General features: G+C 46.3%; 1 protein-coding gene across 1 annotated transcript in view; it reads left to right on the top strand.

Annotated features, from left to right (window-relative positions):
- Window positions 1-7,166: 7,166 nt before the first annotated feature.
- The window catches only part of KCNB1 (potassium voltage-gated channel subfamily B member 1), a 630,443-nt gene continuing 629,227 nt past the window's right edge, over window positions 7,167-8,382 (top strand). The window contains exon 1 of the mRNA XM_086932626.1: window positions 7,167-7,402. The gene's annotated coding sequence lies outside the window, so the exon portion shown is untranslated. The remainder of the gene's footprint in view (window positions 7,403-8,382) is intronic.

The raw sequence follows: 8,382 nt of genomic DNA, 5'->3' as shown, positions 1-8,382 counted from the left end.
GTGCAACATGACAACTTTGCTCCTCAGATCAAGAGTCGATCTCTAGGGTCGTGTGAAACAAAAGACATGTATTTCACTCAGTCAGTCTAGTGCAGTTTACTTTCACGAGATGTAGAGAATAGAGAGACGGGCGTTTGTCAATAAAGGGTTAACATTTATTGAACAGTCTTTCTTCTCGTACAAGAGAAATGTATTGCCACAATTGCAAGACTTGTTATTATAAAAAGTACGTACAGTAAGATAAGTATTGCGAAATAATACTGTAAAATCATTGATATGGTTTCTTAGCCATACAATGGTTAAAAGTAATAAAACATATATACAGTCATATATACATTAGGCTAAAATACTCAACTGGTGCTTCTAACTAAGCCTACCCCAGTGTGCCTGACCTAAGCCTAACACGTGGAAGGGGAGTAAGTAAGTAGCTTTAAGTTAAGTTGGTTTTGCCAAGGTTTGTTTCAAGAATTCTCATTTAAGGGTTTAGTCAGCACCATACCTCTGAATAGAATGATGGAGGTTTGGTATCTCCTTCAGGGGAAGCTCGATATCCCTGTCACCCGCGAGGGTAAACCGGAAACGCCGGAGCTGGATTTCTCCGCACGAGAAAGGCAGCGGCTCTTCTTCAGCGCGTCGAGAGGAGGAGGCGGGGGACAGCGTCCGCGGGCAGCTGGATCTGCTAGGCTCTTCGCAGAGGGACGTCTGTTCGGCTCCTAAGCGTACTGGACCATCGTTCGCGCTTTAGCAGCGATAATGGTATCAGTAGCTTCACCACCACAGGGATAGCAGGCTGCAGCGACAGAGTGCTACAGTGCTCGGCAACAGCAACGGTATGCACAACAGGGTGCACAACCGCTCTCATTGCTTAAGGCAACGTTGGTAGTATTTATACCTGACAGGTGCCGGGTTTGACGCAAGTTTGCTGGACATAAGACGTCAATTAAAGATATCACTAGGAAGTGATAGCTATCAGTTGCTCATTAGAGTTCTATTACTAATCAAAACATAGCAAGGGGGATTTCCCAGTTTGCTGAGTTTTTATCTTGTTGAAGAACTCGGAGTGTTAATCTAGGAATATCAGATAGTGACTTCTGCTCTGTCATTGCACTAATTGGTCGCAAAGGAAGTGGCAGAGAGAGATATCCTTGAACGTGGCTCTGTTCGTGTGAGGTCAGAGATGACTTTCTGAATATCGCACTTGAACGGTTATGCCAATATACGGAATAAAATGGATTTATAGCCGAATAGGGGCATAAGGTCACAGTATCGATCAGGACCCTAGATAAACATGCAACAAATCCTGAAGTTGCTCTCATGCATGAGAGCTGCATCAGGATTGACTTCAGGGCATTCTTGGAGCCTGTGTCTGGCTGCACTGGAAAGGATAGGAGCAGAAGAGCACAATGCTGGAGGGTGACAGGTAAGTTCTCTTTTATTTTTTTATTAGTCTCTGTCGTCCCACATCCACTCTCCTGACCCCCCTGCCTCACCTCTTTTCCCTGACAGGAGCCGCTCCTGCCAAAACTTTGCAGTAGAAGGTTCCAAAGCGCATTGTTTCTCTATAATACAGAACCAGGCCTTCGCTCCCTATGAAGCCCTGATTTTCTCTAAACAGGATATATTTTTACTGAATATCTCAAGAGTTATTCTTCTTTGTTTGTTTTGCGCAATGTCGTGAGACACGACAATTACTATCACTTTTTAATTACAGTGACACAAAAGGGGCTTAGGTGTGGACAGGATGGGCCTTCCTGGCAGGATGACTGGAATGAACTGTGCCCAACCCCACTTGCACTTCAAAGGACTCTGCCACATACACACAAAGGAATCTGACTCCAGGCCTGCCCTGTCTTTTGTCACCCCAGACTTCTTGAAGCATTGACAGGGGAAGGAAAGAACTTTTCAGAACCATATGTAGGCGTGGTATAGGGAATCCCCCACTTCAAAGGCTTTGGCCTTTTGTGTTTTAGAATTTCTCTTGGGCACTTGCTTTCCCAGTAATTGTGCCATTTTCCTGCCATTTTCTTGCTCCCACCATTTCCCTGCTCACTGCCCTTCCACCTCCCAGCCAGCCAGTACCACCTCCCAGAACTACTTATTGAGGCTGATGCATGGCTCCAGTAAGTAGCACTTGATACCTAGTCTCTGCGTCGCTCCCCAGCTGCTGCTGTCTAGCTCCATGAATCTGCTGCCTCGCTTGCAGCCCCAAAGCCGCCAGTTCCAGACATATTCCTGAGGTCAGGTGACTGTTCGTTGGTTTTCCTGCCCCGTATTGTTTAGTGTATCTGCACACTGCTCAGTCAATAACCATAATTCTAATTTTAATTGTTTTTGGTATTCACCTTGGCCTTTTGTATTTTAGAATTTCTCTGCGGCACTTGCTCTCTCAATATTTGTGCCATTTTCTCTCCTTATTCCCGCTCCTGCCGTTTCCCTGCTCACTGCCCTCCCTCCCGCCTACCTGCCAGCCCACCGCACCGCCCAGGAATACTTATGGAGGTCACTGCGTTGCTCCGGTCAGTAACCCTTGACCCCTTGTCTTGCGCCGCTAGCCTGCAGCCGCTGTCTAGCTCTGTGGGTCTGCTGCCTCACTTGCAGCCCCAAAGCGGCCAGTTCCAGCTACCCTCCTGAGGTCAGGAGACCGCTCATTGGTTCTCTTGCCACATATTGTTTAAGTGCATCTGTGCTATGCTCTGACAATAACTGTAATTCTAATTGTAGTTGTTTTTTTATATTTATTTCGCTTTTACTTTGGCCTTTTGAATTTTAGAATTCCTCTTGGGCACCTGCTCTCCCAGTAATCGTGCCATTTTCCTGCTGTTTTTCCCGCTCCCACCGTTTCCCGCTCCCACTGTTTCCCTGCTCGCTGCCCTCCTGCCTCCCTAACAGTCTCTCCCAGGACTACTTATGGAGGCCACTGTGCAGCTGCACGCTGGTATGCCAAAGGCTCACCAAAGGCAAGCCTGTCTGCTCCTAGGCTGCACCCAGCACCACAAGCCTTGACCCTCTGCACTCCCACAGGTATTCAGCCACTGACTTTAATGCCCTGGACCCAACAACAATTGCTGCCTTGCTTCACCTAACTCCACAGCGGGACCCCTCACCTGCCTCCAGTGCCAATTTACCTCTAACCCAGCATCAGCCACCATCAAAGAGACCCCCCTGAAACAACTCAGCTGCCTCCTGATTAACGCCAGATTGCTCTGCAAACATGCCACTGAAGTCTGGGGCAACATCTCCACTCTTGAGCGCGATGTAACATTCATTACAGAGACCTGGCTCACCCCCGCATCGACCCCGGACATCGACACAGCAACACCCACTGGCTGCAAGATGAAACACAGCGACTGCACCAGCAGCCAGACAGTTGGCATTGCCATCGTCCACAAGGAATCAATCACCTGCACTATCTTCGACGTCGAAACCATGCCAATCATGGAACACATGAATTTCTAGCCCCACACCGGTGATAAAAACGCCATTAGAGGCACCATGAAGAGCACATGCTCTTCGTGGGGTTCCTAGTCACTCACCTTGGATGGTTCCTTGGGTCCCCAGCACTTCTACATCCTCTCAACATTGTCCTGACCCGATTGGTGGTTCTTATACCACTTTCTTAGTAAATAGTTTGCTCCCCCCTGGGGTCCACTGTGTATTCCATGCTATTTACTTGATTTCTTTGCAAAGTATTGTTTGTATTGTGCATATCTCCAGGTAGGAGTCATTTGTATGTGTTAGAGAGTATTATATAATAAACACATATTTTATAAATGCCTTGTTTGGTTCTGTTTCACTTAATTTATACATATACAATTGCATTCTGGTAAAACAAGCTGCTTTACACTCATCCTGGACTAAGCCTGAGGGCTGCTCTCCACAGCTACCACTTAGAGAGCTTTCTAAGGTTGTCTAAGACCTCTTAAATCGCCATAAGGGTTGTCTGGACTGGTGCAGGGTGCCCACTTACTAAGTGGACAACATATACCAGGCCAGATTCTCGCAGGAGTACACTTGACACAACCATGGGTCCCAGGGCCTCTGGAACAACACTTGAGAGTCATGGCTCACTCCGGTGGACACCATCAGCAGGGTCCAGGGCAAGTCCAGTTGGGACTCTTCAGGAAATAGGCTTCTAGCAGTTTGTTGAGACACTGTAGATTAGGAGGAAGTCAGCCAACTCACCTTTGAAGTCTACTTCTTTATCCTGGGTAAAAGTGGGAGCAGGTCTAGCCTTTCAGGTCCTCTCACAGGTATCAACAGTAGGCACAATCCTTTTGTCTTCTACAGATCTAATAGTGTTCTAAAGAGGGTGCATAGGAGTGCCACATTTATGTTTGCTACTATGATTTTGGTGACTATTGACCCCTCCCTAATCAACAAGGATAAGTTCCAAGACCCCCTTTTGCAGTAGTTCCTGTGAGGTCAACTGCAAATAATCTCACCGTGCCCCTCTCAATCTAATTCCAACATGGCAAAACCTTTATTCACCGGTGCAGAGCTCCTGTGCCCACCCCAGAGGGGTTGCCAAGAAAATGAGTGTCTGTGGTAGTTGAAAACAGGTTCTGGGAGCAGCTCCTCTTCTACTGGGATTGGTGCCTGGCTGATTAGAGGGACATTGGAGGGGACAGGCCCAGGAGTTAGCTACATCTGCCTGTGACAGGGTAAGCCCCTTTAAGTTCATTAAGTTCATGGCCAGTGCCACAAAGGCCATCCTGTCAGAGAAATAGACCACTTACCCACACCCAAACCCTTTGTCCCACCTCTGGGAGCAGGTTCACACCTCATCAAATGAGCTATTTAGCTCCTGGGTGACAGATGGAAGCTCATCCAATGGGTTGCTAGAGGCTTTAGGTAGGTAAAAGGTAACTTTCTAAAAGTACCTTTTGTAAAATATTTAGTACGAATCTGACTTTACCAGTGAATTGGGCTTGGACTAAACATTTTTAAAAGTCTAAAATTACATATGTGCCTGTTTCTCAGGTGGAAATACCATTGTTAACTTTATTATTGTATCCCAGTTCTTTCTTGGGGAACAGCTAACCCTACTACTACTACGGTGAAAATAGCTTTTGGGGCCTTGTCACTATAATGACATGTTTAACATTAAACTTTACAATTGTCCTACTTTTGAATACCATGCACTCTGCCTTATTTGTATGTAAGGCCTACCTAGAGGTGACATTAATATTTAAAGGGAGAGGTTAGGCCTGCTTAAAGGGTTATTTTGACAGGCCAGATTTACATTTTAAAGTGCTTCTCAAGCAGGCTACAGTGGTAGGCCCGCAGTCATGCTTTACACTGTCATTGTCATCTAGCTGTCACACAAGGTGTGTTGCAGGTCACTTGTGACATTTAACGTACATGCCTTAAGTACACTTTGTACTATATGCAAGGGAATTATCAGTAAACCTTCTACAGACGAACAAGTGAAGACAGATCTATTTGAAAAATGTTATCAAGCTCTGTACTTAGGCGAACCTGGTAACAGAGATGTGGTGACACCATTTTTGGGCCGTGCTCTAGATGCAAAACTATCTCAGTTATCTTGTTAGTGTAGATAGGAATTTGATAACCATAGTGAAGTGAAAGAGGAATCGATAGCTATTAGGGGAATTCAACTAAATAGGACCACAGGCCCCAATGGCCTTTTGGTAGATTTTAATAGAGATCATGCAAGCTTACTAATTGGAACCTTAACAACGTTGTGTATTTCCTTCACCAGCACTTTGGGAATCACTACATCACTGTTGGAAATCACTTTAATTCCCAAGTCCTGAAAAGACCCGTTGGATTGGAATTCAAATTGGCCTTGGCACTATTGAGAAGCGATTCCAAAATATTCTGAAAGGTGTTAGCTAATAGAATAGATAGATATTTACCATATTAATAGAGGTGGACCCAGGGACATAGCTTGATCCGTAAGATTGGGGGAGAGTAAGCTTCAGATTTACCAACAATTATGCTGGCATATCTTGCTAAACTATATTATGAGAAGCAGGATACAAGGTGAGCATAAGAGGCAGTGAAAAAAAAGATGAGTGTGGCTTGTTAGGGGTACTTTAAACAAAATAGTTTTCCAACTAACCAAGTTTGAAGGGAGAGATGAGAGAGAGAGAGTGTGGACCCGATTCACAGAACTAACTTAAGACAAAATCCTAAACTTACTACTTTTGATATTCACAGAAGGCATTTAGTAGTAGTGAAGTTTGGATTTTATCTTAAGTTTGACTTAAGACAAACTTAAGATAGACTTAAGACAGACTTAAAACAGACTTAAGACAAATTTAAGACAGACTTAAGACAGACTTAAGTTAGGATTATGTCCTAACTGTCCTAATCTGTTTGCAACAAATATCCACATGTTTTTGATGTGTTTAATTTTGCAATAGATGTTGCATCTTTATTTTTCATGTTTGCAAACATACTCGCTCGTTCATACAAAAGAACTACGCACCAAGGATTTATGTGGTTTGTGGGAAAGGTGATGGTGTGACCATGTATTACATGAGATAAAGTACCCCCTGGCATACTTGATAGGGATATTACAAGACATCTCAGAGTTCCATAACCTTCTAAAGGAACTCAGCCTTCGGCCTCGTTCCTCTATATGACTATAGAACTTCTCGGTGACTTGCAATATCCTTATAATGTACAGAAAGGGGAGTTCCTTATATTATGGATCCTGTACGGACTATAATTGGCTCCTGTCCACTGAGAGTTATGGTATGAGCATTAGCATTAGCATGGGCGGTAAGGGTTCTACATGAATTGATAGAGGAGGGCAAGCTGCAAGTACACAAATCATCCAAAATACTGCTCAGCAGCCTATGCTCATTGGTGCTAGGCTAAACACATTTATAGCCTTATATATTTGCAGTGTTATTTGTTTTTCGTGGCCAGCGCCTTCATCTGTAAATACAAATCTGCAAGTTTTCCTCGTGCTCATGATGCAGCTGGTTTTCGCGCAGCGTCGCCCTGAGTGAATCTTAGTAACGCTGCCAAGTTTCAAGCCTTTGCAGGCAAATTGGCTATTTTTCTCCATACATGAAATATTAGCCTTCCTTGAAAACTCCTACTCAGGCCGGTAGGTGGCGCTACCCTCCAAGTTTCCGTTGCGAACTTCAGACAACTCAGGACGGATTCGCAGGCTAAGAAGCTAGAGGTTCAGACCAGACTTGTTGATCTCCATTTAGGGCCGGCGGGGGAAAGGCAGCCGGAGGCACGAGCGCCCGCAGAGGAAGCGGCCGGGAGATGTGAAAGTGCATGGGCCGGAAGGAATGACCAGGGCGGACTGGAGCCAGGAGCTCGCGCCGAGGGTTGGAGCTGGGTACCGGAGCCAGGGATGCGCCTATGCGGAGCCTGGGATACCACCGAGCGCTGCGTGCTGGAGTCTCGGAAGGAGGTAGGATGGAGGCGGACGGAGCACTGCAGGGTCTCCCCGGACCACCCCAGCTCTCCCGTGCCTCCTAGCCGCCCCTTGCGTTTTTTATCCAGGTGCGCCGCATTAACTCTCCCACCCCCTCAAAGGAGAGATTTCCCGCACCCCCTAATCCCCCCGCGCCTGCTTTACGGCATAAGCCTCAATTGCACGCAAAGAGCGTCTCCGGCTTAGAATTAAAGACACAGACAGTCTTATATTTTTCCCCGGGACGTGCTTCGATGCTCCGTTGAGGTAGACATACCCGGCGCGGGCTTAATGCGATGATTTGCAACAGACGCTGGGGAAGCAGAGCCTGTACTAAAGCACGGTAATTAATGAGAACCAATATACACGGAGTTGGAAATCAATAGCGCAATTTGTTTTCCAGTTGCTCGGGTTCCCGTGGAAGTGATATTAGCGCCTCTCTGCACAATCTCTGCACCGAGGCACCTTGCGGATGCTACTGCCCTTCCGGGTGGCTCGATGCTCCGGCTCAGAGTTACTGCTCAAGTGGCCCACCAGCCCGTGAGCCCCCCTGCGTCACGGGCTGGTGGTGGGGGAACCCAGCGCTTTGCTCCTGAAACGCTGTATGTACACTTGTCTAACGTATGTTAAAGTTACTGCTAGCGAGGCACTTCGTGTTGATGTTATATTTCATCTCTAGCAACAGGCACGGCAGTGAAGGACCCAGTGGGACTGTGTGCACGCGCCTGTAAGGACTTTTCAAAAGCCGTTATGAGCCTATAACCCTGTGTCTGAGAGACCAGGTAACCCGGATGTCCTAACCGCAAAGCTAAGGCCTGCTAAAATGCAGTCCCTACACAGCAAAACGTATTCGTGACCATGTGACGTGCAGTTCCACTTGCTTTGCTGTGTGTTTTCCATCTAGTTTTAAAAACGTCAACTTATAATTTAAAGATAGCGGTTTTATAGTAGCAGGCGATGCTCAGACGTATGGTAAG

This window comes from Lissotriton vulgaris, chromosome 7, assembly GCF_964263255.1.
Source record: "Lissotriton vulgaris chromosome 7, aLisVul1.2, whole genome shotgun sequence".
Classification (NCBI taxonomy): domain Eukaryota; kingdom Metazoa; phylum Chordata; class Amphibia; order Caudata; family Salamandridae; genus Lissotriton; species Lissotriton vulgaris.
Note: the sequence above shows the minus strand (reverse complement) of the source record. Positions and strands in the feature narration are given on the sequence as shown.